Source organism: Haliotis cracherodii, unplaced genomic scaffold (genome assembly GCF_022045235.1).
Source record: "Haliotis cracherodii isolate W230 unplaced genomic scaffold, xgHalCrac1.p SCAF_4, whole genome shotgun sequence".
Classification (NCBI taxonomy): domain Eukaryota; kingdom Metazoa; phylum Mollusca; class Gastropoda; order Lepetellida; family Haliotidae; genus Haliotis; species Haliotis cracherodii.
In genome coordinates, this window is record NW_027266297.1 from 32,429,578 (window position 1) to 32,449,415 (window position 19,838).

The following is a 19,838-nucleotide window of genomic DNA, read 5'->3' on the forward strand; positions in this document are numbered from 1 at the left end:
ACTTGCTATTCCATGTTTCAGCTCACTCGACAGTCTTATATAAGAAATTCGCTGTGCATTAAAGTAAAACATTGCTAAATGTTTTTGATATTAATTCATAATATTTTTATCTCAAAATATAATTATCGTTTCTCAACATCGTTGATTGACCACAATCTGCTTCCACAGTGGCATATGGATATATCAACACTTCCAGGTCGATTAATACATTTTCTAATCTGCGCGGTGAATCAAGCCCTCAAACAATCCAGTGTGGCATTATCAGTATTAACATCCGACGTTTTATATTTATATACCACTGACAACCACAAACATACATGACAAGTTCTCGATACTAGCCTATTCTACCATATTTTCCCTACATGAGCAATGAATCATTGACGTCGTTATCGTCGTAACAGCCAGTGTCCATTGTGCATATGCACATTAACACCCTGTTAACTGATACATTATATATATCACGACAACGTCAACACAGATGGAAGTGCTGGACATTTGTGGGGTTTTAAATGTAACAGTAAACACAGGCGAAGCATGGTTGGTAATGCCATATGACCATATTATTACAATGTGTTAGGAGTGTATCAGGAGAATTCAAACAAGCCATTACAATGTTATTCCACGACTAGTAGTTGTTTCGCGTTTTGTACATTATTTTATGTGAACATGTTTTATAAAAGAATGCCCAGATCTAATATGCATGGTTTAATAACAGTGTTACTTTAGGGGCGTACTTGATGGTAGTTTATACTGGATTATTTCTATTAAGCATTTGATCTCATTCATCTCTGATTTTCAGTGATCCATTTATACAAATGTCACCACTAGTTTGCTTTTTCGCCCAGTGTTTCGGAAGATAATCGACACTGATAATTCGCAGGCGTTGACGTTTTATATTTCACATTCTAAGAACTGATAAATTCAGTTCATGATTTACGGTACTTTAGTTAATTGAGTACTTGAAATGAAATAATAATATTATCTATGAAACATAAATGACTGACAGATCTGGCGGCTCAAAACTAGTTCTGGTCCATTGATGTGTCATACCCGAGACATCTAAGTAATCAGTACTGTCTCTGCTGATATTGCAGATATTAATGGATAAAAACGATAGATAATTTAAAGAACACGATACACAAAATGCACATAGTAGTCGATTGGATGAGGATGTGTTTGTCATATAGATCACGTAGACGTTTAATGTATTTCCCACCTACACAGAACACGTCTCGGACGTGTGTGGATCATTTCAAATCTTAGTGTCTTTCCCTTCTCTAGTTTCATCCTATGAAAAAGTGACGTTGTTTGGAACGTCACATAGGCTGGCGCAGAGCACGAAGAGGAATGATTAGAGAGATATGCAAATACACTCACGTGTTGCCTCGCGGTCTATAGGTGATGGGATATGGACCTAGACTGGGATATTTAACCAATTATTCGCCATTATCAGAGTGTGGATCATATGAATGTTTAACGAGGCAGGAGTAGGGAGAGAGAGCAAATAGCAATCCGATGAAGATTTCTGTCAGGAAATTGATAGTTTGGCATTCGAGCTCAATTGTACTTTTACTTCGAATATTACTTTTTATACATGGTCGAACCTAGACTGTTGTTTCCTGGCGTAACAATATTTAAAGCACATGCTTGATGTGTGGGGCTTCAAGTCGATGTGGTTATTTTACAGAGATATTCTATCTAGAGCTTGTGTGTAGAACAGTCTAGCACCATCGCAGAATGGCTATCCCCTGCAGTACGATGCTGTTGCATTTGACAATGGTGAGTTTATTTAAATCTACAGCCATATATTTCTGTACTTCATATTATTTAACGTTGACTTTACAATTAATTATTGTAATTTCATAAATAAAAGCATTGACTTTATGTTTTAATTCAAGTGTAGCAATATTAACATGTGATATGAACATTTCAACATTACAGAGTTTTGTTTGTAGTTCCATGCAAGTATGCTATCCTATATGGTACATAACGCACTTGTAGTTCCATGCATGTATCCTATACGGTGCATAACGCACTTGTAGTTCCATGCATGTATCATATATGGTGCATAACGCACTTGTAGTTCCATGCATGTATCATATATGGTGCATAAAGCATTTGTAGTTCCATGCATGTATCCTATCCTATATGGTACATATCGCACTTGGATATCGAACGGGATGCTGGATACTGTACTTGTTTTATCTGTTTTTGGCCGAGTTTTCTTATGAATATGGAAAGGTTTGTGTGGCTTTTATTGTAGAATATTTCATAGGGTACTAGGTATGAATGAACTATTTCTACATATATGGACGATCCATAGCTGAACATCATAATTGAAATGATTCTGGTTTTAAATTATAATAACAATGGTCCTTACATTTTATTTTGTGTGTTGTGTGCAAGGATCTAAAATAATTTTGTTCGTCTTTCTTTTCCGTTGTTCTTTAAACTTAGGCGGAGTAGGCTTTTGTGAAACATTTTCTTTGTAAGTAATTGCTGGACGTGGAGTGTACTCTGTACTGATATCATTTCAATATTTTTCACGCTCTAATATTACTCCTTTAACACCACTGAAATGCGCGTTCATTGAATTAATGTTTTATATTCCGGGGTCGAATCCAATATGTCGAGACAATACCTTTCACATGACTAAAATAGGATAAGAATTGGCCTAACATGTCAATGGACATTCAAGAGGGGACACAGTTGTCCAAGACGCCGCAATTAGCTGTGCAGAGTTGCGTCCCTTGGGCACGCCAGAAACCTATGATTGTTTGTTCGAATCCCGGTTCACCGCGAATATGTTTCCAGGTTTGTTAGCACCATACCCGTGCACGTGGGTTTCAACGAAGTGGTAAACGTCTGAGACCAGCAATATTCCATCAATATCAGGACAGGGGACATCAGCAATGGGGATAGACCACACGGTGGACCTATTTAAACTAAATATGATATAGGGGCAATGCATATTTCTCTGAAATTACCATGTTATTTACAGTTATACAAAATGGAATATTGATTAAAAGTGGACGTGCAATTAACACTGTTGATGCCATAACACTGAGTTGAATCTGGCTCATTTCAGATGACACTTTAACGTACCGGGAATAATGTATATATACACATGCACAAAAGTTAAGCGCCACCCACCATATTTGTGAGCTGTTACTTTTGGCACTTAATGATGACTATTATAACAAGATGTACGATTGTTATAAGCCGTATATGTAAACCTCATGTGATGGAAAAGTTGTCCCAACGCAAGTTTATCTTGTGTTCCAAAAGAATATGAGCAGAAAGGGATTTTACCGAAGGCCAGAAATTGAAGGATTAGAAAACATTGAAAAACTTTTTTTGTCATGTAACTGTCATGATATCAGCAGACCATATCAAGTGTCACATAGACACCCTAGGGAGTGCAGAGTCTATTGCAAGACAGAAACGTCAGTACCGTGTGTATGATCCACGGACATTGACCACAGCTTCAACCCTACGCCTCATACTCATTACAAGTCGTTGAATGCTTCTCTGAGGCAAACGGATCCATTCTTCATGAAGTGCGGCTTCAAGTCCAGCGAGATTTTGAACTGGGGGATCACGATGTCTGATTTTCCGGCCAAGAATGGCCGAGAGATGCTCAATCGGATTAAGATCCGGACTACAGGCCGGCCAAGGAAGAGTGACAATAGCTTCTTGACGCAAAGAAGCCAAAACTGCCCGAGTTCTGTGTGGTCTAGCATTGTCGTCCATGTAAACAGGTCTTGTCTGAAGAGGATGGTTGTCAAAATGAGGGACTACCACTGGACGAAGAACGGCATCTTGGTATTGTTGGCCATTCAGGTTTCCACGAATTATCACCAGCGGAAGTTTGCAGCCGAAGGAAACACAACCCCATATCATGACAGACCCCCCGCCACATGCTAAGGTCTTCTGGATGTTCCCTGGTGCAAAACGAGTGTTACGTTGCCTCCAAACACGTATTCGACCATCAACAGTTCGTAGCAGCATTCGACACTTGTCAGACCAATGGATCCTTCTCCAGTTGGCCAAGTTCCATCGACTACGGGCACGACACCATATCAGACGATTCCGCATGTGCCTCTCTGTCAATTGAGGACGTTTTACTGGTCTTCTGGCAATATAACCAGCCGCTCTGAGGCGACGCCTTACGGTCATCGTCGAGAGTCTCTGATGGATAATCCACTGCAGTCTTAAATCTGTTGAAGTGGCAAATGGATTTCGTCTGACTATCCTGATAAGACGTCTATCCTCTCTGTTAGAGGTCTTTCTTGGCCTACCAGACCTATGCCTATCATTGACATCATTGGTTTGACCATGTTTGACAATCAAACGAGTGATAACACTGTGATGACGACCCATTTGTCTTGCAATGGCCCTGCATGACATGCCAGCATTTTTCATGCCTACCACTTGCCATATTTCAGTGTCGTTAACTTTCTCCTCACCATGGCTGATTTTCAACCTTTATTGGAAGGGGAATCTCACACAGGAGCAAAATGCAACCACGTGTCTGAAACTTGAATTTCAGTATTTATAGGGTAGGGGAACTGCAGCAACACGTAAAGCACGCTTTCCTTGTGGTATCTGGACAAATTTGGGTTCATGAAACTATAGAAGCCTAATTCAGTCATACATCATCATATTTCGTATTTCTGATTCCCACACGTGAAATCAAGAGACTATGAATATGGTAGCGCTTAACTTTTGTGCATGTGTATATTATATAGGAATGTGTAAATATATTGCAATAAATGTCACCACATCTCAGTGTTTCAACAGCTCCTATATCCTAATACTTATACACTAAATGCCTGATCTGTACTAGTACTCAAAAGGAGTTACCCCGATTTCTTCACCTGACTATAGTTAATCTGTCATAGCAACGTGTATTCGTAGCTATTCAATTGTGGGTGTTCTTTAACTTGTTTTGTGTAATATATAGTGGAGTATGTCGTCCCGATTGTGTGTCTATTTAACATCATTACTGTTACTATGGACAGAGCGCAAAGCAAACAACTCTACGGTTGAGTTTTACATTCAGATCATTATCCCACAGGGGGACAGTAACAAAGCATTTAATCACGCAGCTCGTTGTCACGTGACAGGATGGTCCCAAGAAGGTCATTTTGGGACCATCGGTCAATATACTTTGTGATATTTGAGACAGGTTTGCTCATTCATGCTTAAGACTAGATGCATCAGAACAAGGACAGTGGTTATTAGATGGTCACGTATAATCTAAACTCGGATGTTATTCGACAAAAGTATCTTTTTTGTGAGCAATAAGTGGATGTAATGCTCCCTTCGTGATTATATTATTATAGGAAGTCATCGACATGATGTTTGCACCGAAATAATAGGATGTGTTTCTCGACAAAACATGACACGGCGCTCTATATTTTGATATGATTCATGTGGTCATTACGTGTACTTTATGAACTATGATGTGAACAAATAATGTGCGATCGTGTGTAAATTAAAGAGCGTTTTATCTCGAAGTAGCTAATTAACTTTTTTTCATAAACATTCATGTAAAGGAATACACATGTAGTTCTGAATATACACAGATGTCAAATGCGAACATAATTGCAGGAAATAGATATGTAAACCACATGAACATTCAACGTATATATTAATTTTATCATGTCATTTCAACATGCAACATTGACAGTTCATCAGCCCCAAGGTGACAAAGGCTGCCCCGTCGTCTACGGCGCCGAGATTTGTTGTGCAGACTTGCGTCCCTTGGGCGTGCCAGGAAACTATGCTTGCGGGCTTAACTGATCATGTTTCAAGGGTTGTCAGCACCATACCATCTGTGCTAATTGTCTGAGGCCTGCCTCACTTCGGACTTTCCTGAAGGTGATAACAGCACGCGGTTATATAACTGAAACACTCCTCAAAGTGGCGTTGAACCCAAATCACTCACTCACTCCAGTCACACTATCCAGTCCAGTCATGACGCACTCATTCTGTAGATGAGGTGGCTTTAAAGACCGTATCTTTAACATATGTACAGGGTCACCTTACCCCCACTGCACATAACGGCAACACAATATGAACTGGATAACTTCTAGCTTGAGTGCAGACCTAATTACATCTATGACCTATATGCAGAAGAAAACATTGTAGAACACATTCTTGACATGGAGAGACGTTACCAACTGCACCTTGATATAACCACACTTATCTGATGAAGAAGGAACGCACCTTTCCACCAACTGATGTCTGGCTGATATAACCGTAACTTAAGGTAAGATCAACCAAAATGAAGCATGTATTTTGAGATAGTGTGGTGAGAACTAAGTCGACTTGGTGAAGTAAAAATGTTTCGTGAATGAGTCAGTTCCTCCATATTTCATAAACTCCCCATGATTGGACCTTTCTTAAAGAAAGTGAAATGACGTAATGTGTGCATACATGGGGGACTTCTGAGAAACAAGCCAACTTGTAGGTAAGATTGCTAGGGCCATTTCAGAATAATATGTTCAGTGAGTTAGTGAAAGTTAATGTACATCCTAGCTAACATTACATCTTTAAGAAATCGGGTCTTGGTTCCATAGTACGAGACATCACTGCAAGAGTTCCTTGTTGCATACAGGAGAACAATACCCTTATTACAGCCATTCGCCATCACAGACGGATTTGATTATCTAAGAGGGATCTGTACTGTAGGATTGAATGATCAGGAAGTGGGTTAGATCCAGCCTAGGTACACATATTCATATTCATCACACTATACATATATGAAAGTTATGACATAGATGAAATGTATGAACAAATCAAATAGGCAAGATGTATGAGACCCATCAGATAGATGCTATTTGAGAAGGCCATAACATGTATGTATGTATGTATGTATGTATGTATGTATGTATGTATGTATGTATGTATGTATGTATGTATGTATGTATGTATGTATGTATGTATGTATGTATGTATGTATGTATGTATGTATGTATGTATGCATGCATGCATGCATGCATGTATGTATGTATGTGTTTTTGCACTCCATTCTATTACGGTACAGAAGCAATGCTGTAGACATGCATACAATCAGTCAACACAAACATACGTATGACACTTAGAGCATATTTAGAGAAGAAAACCCACTACATAAATGCAATGAAACCAGTAGGAAAAGAAAAACATGAAATAATCCATTAATATTGCTAACTACCATGATATGGTTGCCTCTATTAGTTTCGTGAAAGAATGTCCATTCATGTAGGCTCACAGATGCTCGTACTTAACGTGTTGTCGGCAGAACAGTAAATCCTACACATCAAACAACATGTCACTACTCCCAAGCTAATTAGCACAACTGTCTACCACAGGAACATACTGGGAATGATAAGCCTTTGAGTTTGATAAGCCAGACCTTTGTAGGTCCCTCTGGCAGGGTTGATAGTTCACATAGGCCTGTTTATTTGCAACACACGAGCTTGTTAGCCCATAAAGGTAGATATTGTGATAGGCATTGACGTAGGTTGTTGACGAATGTTGAGTGAAAACAGTCAAGTACTTTCAGAAAATATTGGTTGCGTAATCAAAAACAACAAACAAACGTAGCTACATGCATATCTTGGAAGTTGTAATGAAATGTTTTAGTTTTTGTCATAATTAAGTTGTGTTCCGTTGGATGTGTTCACAGTATGAGAAAGTTCATTACTACATGTGGTAGTTTGTCTTTGATCTCGATGACACGAAACGTGACAAGGGTAACTAGATTCCTAGTGCTGGTTAAGTTAAGGGCATTCTAGTTTGTTTGTGAATATGAACAAGTTTGGTTTATGTATAAAACCGACAATAACAATTTCAATAATCATAAAAATCGCCATTGAACGATTCCGACTATTTCTTAAGCACTGTCCCCCACTGTGAATATATTTCATCAACGTTTTTCTTAACTAACAAGCAGCACAATCTTTGCACTTGTATTGTTCACAATTAGCGTATCGTTGTCATTAGTTTCAACAATGTCAGTAAATCAGTATCGAGTCGCTGGATTTTCGGGTTCATCGATCGCTTCATTGTCTGTTTTGTTGTTGGTGTCATTACTATTTGAGGTGAAATGGGGTTTAACGTCGCGTCCAAGATGACTGCACTTATAATAGCGACGTACATGCACGCGCGTGCGTGTTTGGCTGCTTGTACTAATCCGGACTGATGTCGATTCACAGTTCTAGCACACTGAGATACCATGCCGCAGTTTAACATGAATACCCCAGTCAGACTCCGAGCCGACCAGTCCTTGTTTTAGCCCCTTAATGCCGAGCGCCAGACAGGATAACAAAAAGTACCATGCTTTGGATCGAAACCCGGACCCGTCTCTAATTTCGGCAGACATTTCTTATGAATTTGGAAAAGAGGTTTGTCGCTTTTATTTACAGGCCGCTATCGCTTGGCGAGAGTACTGCTGTGGGACGTCAGGCAATAAATACTTACATTATTAGTCAAATTGTGTGAATGGCGGGCTCTTCCTGTCAAGCAGGACATGCTTACCCTTTTCGCGAACACCTGTTGTCATCACTGATTTCCAGTGGTCCATTCTTATATTTTTCACAGCTATTTTGCCTTTTGCGCTAGATGCAATCTGTTTCGGCGGATAATATAGATTGGTAATTCTCGTGCATTGACAATATATATTGATGAATCACTGTCAGATATTGATGATACAAGGTGTTCGCAAAAGGTATTCTGCCCCACCTGTGGCACCCGTCACAAGCACATGCAAAGGCGAGTCAAGTGTTCCCTTGAAACAAAACCCATATGGCAGAAGTCAAAATAGAAATTTGCATCGGACGTTCCCATGTATTTTTCAATTCTTTTTGGACAATGATATTCTCCTGTTATCTGTATCTAATTACATTCATTTTACCGGAATAGTGTTATAGTGGCGCATGTGATGATGCCCTTTGGCAGCAAGTTCTCCCCATCGATGCATTCCTCCGTGTAATAGTGGTGCATGTGGTGTTGCCACCTTCCAGCAAGCTCTCGCCACTGATGCATTCCCCTGTGTAATAGTGGTGCATGCGGCGTTGCCACCTTCCAGCAAGCTCTCGCCACTGATGCATTCCCCTGTGTAATAATAGTGCATGTAGTGATTCCACCTTCCAGCAAGCTCTCTCCACTGATGCATTCCCCTGTGTAATAATGGTGCATGTATTGATTCCACCTTCCAGCAAGCTCTCGCCACTGATGCATTCCCCTGTGTAATAGTGGTGCATGTAGTGATTCCACCTTCCAGCAAGCTCTCGCCACTGATGCATTCCCCTGTGTAATAATGGTGCATGTAGTGATTCCACCTTCCAGCAAGCTCTCGCCACTGATGCATTCCCCTGTGTAATAGTGGTGCATGTAGTGATTCCACCTTCCAGCAAGCTCTCGCCACTGATGCATTCCCCTGTGTAATAATGGTGCATGTGGTGTTGCCACCTTCCAGCAAGCTCTCGCCACTGATGCATTCCCCTGTGTAATAGTGGTGCATGTAGTGATTCCACCTTCCAGCAAGCTCTCGCCACTGATGCATTCCCCTGTGTAATAATGGTGCATGTATTGATTCCACCTTCCAGCAAGCTCTCGCCACTGATGCATTCCCCTGTGTAATAGTGGTGCATGTAGTGATTCCACCTTCCAGCAAGCTCTCGCCACTGATGCATTCCCCTGTGTAATAATGGTGCATGTAGTGATTCCACCTTCCAGTAAGCTCTCGCCACTGATGCATTCCCCTGTGTAATAATGGTGCATGTAGTGTTGCCACCTTCCAGCAAGCTCTCGCCACTGATGCATTCCCCTGTGTAATAATGGTGCATGTAGTGATTCCACCTTCCAGCAAGCTCTCGCCACTGATGCATTCCCCTGTGTAATAATGGTGCATGTGGTGTTGCCACCTTCCAGCAAGCTCTCGCCACTGATGCATTCCCCTGTGTAATAATGGTGCATGTGGTGTTGCCACCTTCCAGCAAGCTCTCGCCACTGTTGCATTCCCCTGTGTAAAATTTGAAATAGTTTGCTGTTGCATGGACATGTCAAGGTTGATTCAGTGGTTAGATCTATTTCTCAAAACATGTTTACATGTCTGGACGCTGGAGCAATTTGCTAAAATACGCGCAGTAAAACATATCGTTATCTGTTAATAGGTCGTAAAGAGAGATTTCCGTTTACCGTTTGACTGATTCTGTGACAGGTGTTCTTTGACACATGCGTGTAAGCATCAGTACACATGTCGAGTGGTAAATAAACGCCGCAGTGTTTTACTGGGTATACTGCATGCGAGTGTACAGAAGCGTGCCAACATTTGTGTGTGGCGTATTTAACAAACAGTCGTTAAACCTGAAAGGGGAAGTGTAAATAGCACACAGAGTGGTCATATAAAACAAGGCTATACATATAATGCTGAGTTGTGTGGTCAGTGACGAGATTAGACAGCATTTTGAATGATGGGTGTCAGCTCAGTGTTGGATAAACGTCGAACGGGAAGCTGGTTGTTGACATTAATATTTGATATGGTGCTGACATACCCCAGATCGTGGTTAATCGGGGATCCTGCCCATAACCAGCGGATCCTGGCAGTTACGGGACACTTCTCTGCACACTCTACTTGACCGCCCATCTTTATGCTTGTAAGAATGGTGTCATATTCGTGACAGTACAAATGTTGTAGTTTATAACGACTGTGCAGAGATTTGCTTATTGGTTCAAACAACATGTTAACTTCTCTGAAGATCTACAAAGATCACAATTAACATGTCAAACATTGAAGGTTTCAATATGATAATCCCCAAATCGCTTTACGTCTAATGATGACACGTTCATAGAATATTGGTGTCAATTTTAGGAGGCATCTGATCTGAAGCTACGATATTGGGTATCCGATAATAGCATTATTGGTTCATACGTGTTCAAGAGGGATTGGAAAACTGTTTAAGTTTCATATAATTTCATGGCTATTTAAGCTTAGAATTGCACGCATACTATTAAGTATGAAGAATCCAATAACAATGTCACTTAATTGAGAATTCAGTTCATTATGAAACGAACGTCGTTCAAAATGGATTGTCCCATGCAGTCACGACTCCATCATTTCAACCCTAGACTACCGGCGTTGTATCTTCTCAGACGATGTTGTTTCAATTATATCGTCTTCCAGAAGGTATATTAAGCTTTATAACAACCAAATTGTCACAGAATGTGGCTGCCCGACTAATAAGTTAATCTTTGAATGTGCGTTTTCCCGTATAGAATATTAAATATTTCATAGGTCATGTTTTCTTCATTTATGCGTAGTAAACTTGAATTTTAGTAAAGATATCTTATCATTGTGTGAGGGCAATACATGGTAATATATGCTTCATTGTGTCACTAAACGTTGATTCATGTATTTAAATAATCACACCAGACAAATCAGTGTATAACATCATGAGTATCGATCTATGCCATGAAGATACGATGTGATCCATATGTGTAATGTTGATAAGGGGCGGTTGAGTTGCCTCGTGGTTATGACTTTGACACGTCACGACGAAGACCCGGATCGATCCCCCACTTTGGTTCATTACGTAAATCCCTTTTATTCTATCCCTATGCCGTGATGTGATTGGAATATTGCAAATGGAAGAAATGGTGGTGGGTGGGGGTTGGGGGAATCCTGTATTGTTGATCATGTTACGAGAACATACATTCTGAGTCTAGTAATACTAACAATAACATATTAGTCTTTTCGAAGACTTGGTTCGATTCTCCATATGTGTTATATATTTGAAGTCGATTTCATTCTGGTTGTCCGCTGTTGTGGCATTGCTAGAGTATTCCTAAATTCAGCATGACTCCTTACGAATCAGTACAGGTAGAAGAAAACACCAAGCTTGTAGCCTTCATATCTTCCCTAAATTCGCAAAAATCTCGGAAAATAATCCTTGGTGTATAGTTTGCTGTTTCTCCACCTTTGTGTAAAATAGCAGAATACCACGTGTGTAACTCGTAGCAACGATTCAAGTAGTTCTTGTAGGGGGAATTTCCGGGAAAACTGAGAAACACTTAAACCATATGTTTAAATAGCTTTACCACCAACACAACATACTTCAGTCAAATGTGACAAGGAGTGAACACATCAGCTGTTTCCTATTCCAAAATGTAAATGTAAAGAGAAACAAACTGCAAGAACGCACAGACACATCTTCCTTCGTCTTCCAGTTTCATAACACTGCTTTTACGAGAAACACCATGTTGTAAGTAAATGAAATATCTTTGACCCTATTTTGAGAGCACACTTCATTTGTGTTAGCGCCAGGGTTGGTTCTAAGGCAAGCCCAAAACAATTGTACCAAGTCCCTTACCCATGATGTCACGTTGTGTGAGTGTCTGCACGTTAGTCCCAGTCGTCTCTCGTCAGTCAACAGACTCACGTTGGTTTGTGTTGGTCATATGACTGATATTATAGAAACGTTGGGTGACATCTCATCGGATAAAGACGCTAGAAGACCTATCGGATTATAAGACAAGGGAAGGAGTCCATATTCTGTGACTTTGACATATACGTATCCTGATGCTGCACATAGAAGTCTACTAAGGACATGGAAGAAGCAATTGTCAAGCGGCCCTATTCAGCCAGTGTGTTGCACTACAACAATATGTGGACTATTCATACTGGGAAAAACTTCTATACGTTTGGTGCAGAGTAAGTACTGTAAACATTATGTAATTATTAACATTCCAACGCTGTGCCACTCTCTAGAAAACGCTTAATGGAGCATGCATGTATTGAGCAATGCGCGAAGATCTTTTCAATGCACTTGGTGTATTGGTCTATGGATGTATCTACATGTGTACTTGGTACACTTCCTAGCTGGAAATAGATTTATGTCAGGCATACCCACATTCTCGTGTTGCGTTATAGTCTGCATGGAGCATGTCAACATGTGTACGGTTACACATAGCTGAGGCAGTGATATATATATTACATATATTACATACATATATCACTGCCTCAGCTATGTGTAACCGTACACATGTTGACATATATATTGTGCAAGTCTGTGTAAGTGTACTCTTCCACCAAACACGATATTTTAGAATTTGGGTCTTACTTTTTATATATCATTTTCAAAATAATTCTTTTTAATGCCCTTTCATATGGAATGTATATACTAAATATAAAACGCCAACGCCAGAGAATAACCAGTCTCGATTATCTCTCGAAACAAGATTCCACTGGGCGTAAAAGGTAAACTTGTGGTGAAAAGGGTATGAATTGATCTCTGACAATCAGTGATGACACCAGGTGTAGCACACGCCATTCACACAGCTTGCATAAAAAGGTAAGTATTTGCTGCCTGACACCGCTTAGCAGTATTCCTGTCGGGTGAGAATATTAACATCCTGTGGCGATTCCGGGTGAGAATAGAATAGAAATGTAAATATGATGATCGAATTAATGGGATCGTTGGTCATACTCGGCGACTTGGATAATTGTTTGTCATCGTACACCGACGGTGTGGAAATTTCCTGGTAATTTCAGTCATTGATTATTAGTATTTGCAGGTAGACGTCCGCCACGAGAGTGGAAGCTCCGGGGTTCGATCCTCGGTCGCGTCATACCAAAAGTCGTCAAAAGATGGTACTTATTACCCTGTCTGGCGATCGACATTGAGGGGCTAAAACAAGGACTGGTCGGCTCGGAGTCAGTATACTGCGTCTGAGTGGGGTATTCATGTTATCTCAACCCACACACGCTAAATGAGTAATAATCTTGGCCGTGACGTTAAACCCCATTTCGCCTTACAGGGAGACGTGATATAGATCGAATATTGCTGACTACGTCGTCAAACAAACAAACATTAGAGTACATTTGAACGTACAAGATCGTGCTATGAGTGAATGAATCCACTTTGTTCTATACACTAATTATATTTCCCCTTGCCTTGCTAGGTTACACTCGTCCCAGGTTCGAGTCCTCGAGTGGGTTTCACTTAAAGAGTAATCATTCATCGTCAAAGACCGGCGTCACATTGGCTGTCCTCCCACATAAAGTTGATATGCTGTGATATAAGCGTATCCATTGTCCGGGAAAGTAATGTAGTGCTTTGAGGTGAGGTGAGGTGAGGTGAGGTGTGGTGAGGTGAGGTGAGGTGAGGTGAGGTGAGGTGAGGTGAGGTGAGGTGAGGTGAGGTGAAATTTAGTGTAACGTCGCGTTCAATATTAGTGCATCTTTGTTTAAACCCCTGAATGCCGAGCGCCAGGCAGGGTAACAACAAATACCATCTTTTAACGTCTTTTGGCATGACGTGGCCGGGGCTCGAACCCACGACCTTCCGCTCTCCGAGCAGACGCTTTATCCACTAGACAACGGAGACGGTCTTAGCTTTAGGGTGTGCATGTGGCGCACTATATATGCACATTATATATTACTATTATTAGTCACTATGTAAAAATAATGCCTTATTTCCCACACTGAGGCTGATAAACATATCCCACTGTTGTGCCACTATTTAGTTTCGTACAGGCGTATTTCCACGTTCATGTACATACCGATGTGGTCAACAAGCAGGACCACATGATGGAAATAAATCCAGTATGAGTTCCAACCACGGCTGGAACCAATCCCGAAGTCGACATTTACTAAGACAAACAACGCTGACTTTGTAAATAGGGTTCAACAAATATGAGGAGAATTACTTCATTACTAAGTCAGAAACGATACGTATTGTTTCAACAAAGTCTGACAAACATTGACGCAAACTGTGATCCTGGACATTTTACGACATCCATATGGATCACTTTCCAGCATTATTACCAAAGGCTGCATAACGACAATGTAGGAAACATGGCGGCTCTGTCGGAAACCGTTCTGTGATCTGGGGGTCAGAAGAGAGAAGCAACGGTTCCTGTATTCCGAAAACCACAATTCGAATTTATGCACTTGATACATGTGACAAATAGCAATGGCCTGAATGCAACGTTGTTCTGTGGATGTTTGATTATTTCAATAGCTGGACATTTTGTACACACATATGCTGGTAATCTATGACCAAGGGGTGATGCATATCTTTGTGAAACATGTTCAACATCCTATTATGGAAAGTAATGGCTAGCCAGAGAACACACCAATCAGCCATACTCCTGTTTATATTACCCTTAAGTCTCTGTATCTTTGGCACCAGTAATCTTCCTTGTGTCTCTGACACGAATGATAACAGAACTGAATTATTTTATACCGCTGCGCAACAATGTGGAGGAAAAATGACCAACTAAACGTAACGTCACATGCTAACATAACGTCCAACTAAGCCAGGATCGCAGATTTTACTACCCTCAAGAACGTAAGCATTTATGGGACCACGGCCTGTTATTGTGAAGCCATGTGTTTCTTGAGTAGATGGTTTTACCACCCCCTTGATGGACTCTGGATTTGATAAGTAATCTTAGGAGAGCCATGTTCATACATAAGGAACAGTGCTCCAGGGTTCAGACTACGTTTCGTGTGAACTGTTTGAGGTTATAGTTGTGCCCAGGAGGTCGTTGTATGTTCTGGATGTAAGAAAAGACATTCTTCAAAGCCGAGATGTGATATTGGTGGTTACAGGAATGTTAAATACGTCAGGTAGGTCGTTGAAACGCTTTTTTGTATATATTTCTGGTTGATTTGGTATGTTTTATTTGAATACAACATGAATAAATCTTGCGTGGAATGTAACAGGGAAAATATGTCTTTGAACACTCGCGTTATAGATAACACACCACGAAACAAATCTACATTTAAGTATGGTTGTATAGCTCAGATTTAGCCCACAATCCCTCTTCCCTTTGTCGATCACTGAGTAACTTGAGTAACGTTATTTCGTGTTTTGAGCACAGGGAATTGGCCAAATCACAATCAATTAACCAATGCACGTTTGAAAAAAAGAATGAAAATATAATACACATTCCTGTGACCGTAATTATTCCATGTGTCTAATCCTTTGTCCGTGTGTAGTTGGCGAAGAAACATATATCATTGGATGTATTTCATTAAGTTAAGACGAGATGCCACAAGTTACAACATGTAATTCTCCATTAGTGCCTCGCGTCATCGACTGATGATTACACGTTTCAAACACCTACTCACACAAACATGTTAGTTAATTACAGGATTATGCTTCAACATCCCTTTGAAGATTTTAAGATGTACGAGGAGTAAAAGTCAATATAAAAGTGTCTTGAATTACCAAAAAAAGACTCAACTGAGCGGATGCAGGTTTTTGCGTATAAATCGAGAAGCATGCGCAGTTACAGCACTCGTTTAAAGTTCCGTTTGGTTGGTTCATTCAGTGTTACGCTACACATTGGTAGGAGGAACTGCATTGAGTGCTGCTGATCAGAAATGGTGTAGTCTTCATATGCCAGGTAAGAAATGAATGATAACGTTATTTTTGAATGACGGAGTCTTGGGATAAAATTTCAGTCCATGTGAAATGGTCCATCGTGTGCTCACTGCGAACACCTGGTGTCATGGACACGCATGACTATGACACCGGGTGTTCGTAGTAAGTAGCTGTTTGAACAACATCCGAAGATGAAGATGTGTCATCGCTTCAATATTCTGGGATATGTCAGAAACACGTTCACTTATCCACTGTTGAAATGTAATTTGTCTTCAAGATGAATGTGTTTTATCCTTCCCTCTGTATTGTAGCTATGGCAGTTTGTGGTACTGTAGCATAAGTTCCCATCCTGATGGCCCTGATTAAGATCCTGGGTTTGTCAGCACCGTGTGTGTCCGACGTGTCGATATAGATCCTTATTTAGTTATCTATACTTTGTCATCCGTCAACTTGTAAGTAATGCCTATCAAACATAACAGGGTTAAATCACTCACTAACTCCAATACCTGTGCAGTACATAAGATAAGATTGGGACTTCCAGCAAAATTCTCTTAATGTTGATCCACAAAACGATGCCTTCGTACACCTGGTACCTGGAAGTGAATGTAGGCTATATGTTGAACTAGTATACATGCACAGACATACTGCTTACACTGGCGTCTCAGAAATGATAATGATGCTCCTGAGCGAATGCCCCGACTGAAACAACACTTTGATTACTGTATGGGCAATACTACAGAGTATAAGAAATAGCATAGACAATGAATATGCCCACATTTCCCTTTCCCTTGGATAAACAAATACATGACAGTCTACATTGTATTTACACATGATAGATAGCCTTGCATTTCACTCAATAATCTTCTGTCGGTAACCTGAGTGAAGCTTAGGCAATAAATGATGCCTTCTCCTCATTTGTGACACCCCTGTATTAAGACGGTTAAGTATTATATACGTTATGGTTCAATTGGTAACTAATCCACTGTCAGGTACCCGTTGACTGGCACAAACTGGGAAGGATACTGTCTTCATCTTCTAAAAACCATCATCATCAAAGCAGTAAAACATTGTCGTGCTTCCTAATTGTATTTGATGCCCCGGCGAATGACTTATAAAATTTAAAACGTCAACTCTAGAAAATCAATCAGTCTCGATTATTTTCAGAAAAATAAATCAACTGAAGGTTAAAGGTAAACTAGAAAATGATATGGAGGACCCAAGGTGTTCGCGAAAGGGTAAGTTTGTCCTATACCGGTATCACCCGCCACTCACACAATTTTCATAAAGACGTAAACGTTTGTTGTCTAGTGCCGCACCCACCAATTCTCCTGCCATACGACGAAGGTATACGGGCAATCGATTCTGGACCAGACAAGTCAGTGATTAGCATCATGAACACTAATCCACATCGTTTACCCACCTGAACTAGAAGTAAAAGGGAACAGGTAAACCACCCCATCTGTTTCATTTTTAGTTCAATGCATAAAGATCTTGACTTGTATGATAGTTTCCCGAACTTTTCAAGGTGAACAATTGACGTGCCTTTGCATGTGTTTGTGACGGGTGCCACTGGTGGGCAGGATACACACACCTGGTATCATCACTATATGATAGTAGCTGGGCAGATATGTCAAATAAATGTTCACTTCTGGAAGCAAGCATGAAAATTTGTACATAGGGGTTATGGAGTATGCAGAAACTGATTTTAATGGGATCAACGCTGGCAAACCAATGGTTCCCACTCAAAATTGAGAAATCCAAGATGGCCGCCATCCGTATTACAAATTTCGATATATGGACATAAGTTTGGATCTATCTGACATAGAAACATGATCTTGGTGGCAAATTATAGGTTTTCGGGGGCCAAGGAATGCAATGAAATAGTTTAAAACACGATCAAAGATGGCCGCCGTCCATTTTACGAATATCGATATCTCTCCATAACTGTAATTTGATTCCCACTCAGAACTGAGATTGAACATAGAATGTATTAAGTTGAACCAGAATTCAAAACATAGCTTTTATTGATTTATTTTTTTCTGTCATCAGCACATGTGAATAAAGTTGTTGCAACTATATGATTTTGAAAATATTTTGTGGGCATGACGACGCTAATACATGTAAAAAATACAAGAATCAAGAATCAAACAAAACCGTTTTTTTCTGACGTGATGCTACCATACAAGCAACCTATAAACTTAAAAGTTGTTGGATTCCACCTAATTCTAAAAAACAAGTGTTCTCTTCTTGTAAGAAGTTCTTCACTCGATGTCTGCAAGTGGTTCCAGACACTTTAGCAAGTCAGATTGTTCTCCGAGACGCATCATGTTGTTTTCAGCCAGAGACGGTGGCCAAGAGTTGTTTTCATGCATGAAGAACACGTCCATTTCATCATTTCGTGCTTGACAAGAGATGTACATTCGCTAAAATAGCTGAAGGTCGCTCTTCACGTCGAACATTTTGAGGAGACTTTCCGTTCTCCTAACTTGAACAACTGGAGGTTATTTTTTTTAATAGTGTCATTGAAAGGCTTCTCCATCTTCACAACTGGCAAATCAACAAAGGTGTTGTACTAAGTCCTACCTATTTCCTCGGCTTCTGAGAAGTCCTGGACGACTTGATCAGACATGATGACCTTCGTGTCCAGTGTGAGGCGATCAGCGCTCGTTTTTGTGAAGGGATTACCCAATTCATGTAGAACATCTATCATGCTTTGGACATTTGTTGCAAATTTCTTTTGTATGGTCAGAGTTTGCTCATGGTGTCGATCATTGCGGGTTGTCTTCTGAGATGTGCTCACTTCAACCTCAGGTATGACCCTTGCCATCTCGGGACCTGCAATCATTCCCCGCCTGAGGGCTGCTTCATTTTCAGTGATGCCAATTATTCCACCATCCCCTTTCAACACAGCATTGAGTTGCTCGTGTACATGGTCATGAGCCATCATGGAGAAGCGATGAGTTGTTTTCTGTGTCACAAAGTGTCCTTTTTTGAACTCATTGCATACTGCTGGACATTCACGCTGTAACTGCATCAGATCTCGGACGTGAACAGACAACCACCTCGTATAGTGGAAGTGATCCATGGCAAACATCCATGGCACAATTTTTCCTGGTGTGCCAATGTAGAGCTTAAAGATTCCTTCACGCTGTGATTGCATGAAATGGAGGAAGAGAACCTCAGGTTTGAAGGTTTTGTTCCAGTACCGAAACTGCGGATGATGCGTCTCCATGTGTGTGCACCAGTTTTCGAATTGCATCACAGGCTTCGCGTCTGCCTCTGCTTCTGCTTTGTATGAACTGTAGGCTTGGCTACGTAAACAAATAGTGCAGCAGCTGTTACTTGATGAGCCCACTGAGAACGTACCGTGAATGATCCCTTTCTAAGAGCATCAGCCCTACCATCGGTGGTAACGTTCGCAGTCGTCAGTACAACCAATCATTCACTGCCATC

At 40.6% G+C, this 19,838-nt stretch overlaps 1 protein-coding gene across 5 annotated transcripts in view; it reads left to right on the plus strand.

The window, feature by feature from the left end:
* Positions 1-1,723: 1,723 nt before the first annotated feature.
* The window catches only part of LOC139478944 (prostaglandin E2 receptor EP3 subtype-like), an 83,058-nt gene continuing 64,943 nt past the window's right edge, over positions 1,724-19,838 (plus strand). The window contains exons 1-2 of one of the 5 annotated variants that reach the window (XM_071261646.1): positions 16,351-16,407; positions 17,694-17,830. The gene's annotated coding sequence lies outside the window, so the exon portion shown is untranslated. Of the gene's footprint in view, positions 1,780-12,412; positions 12,704-14,039; positions 14,114-16,339; positions 16,408-17,693; positions 17,831-19,838 lie in introns of those variants that run through there. The other 4 variants (XM_071261654.1, XM_071261649.1, XM_071261652.1 and 1 more) reach the window with 4 other exon arrangements.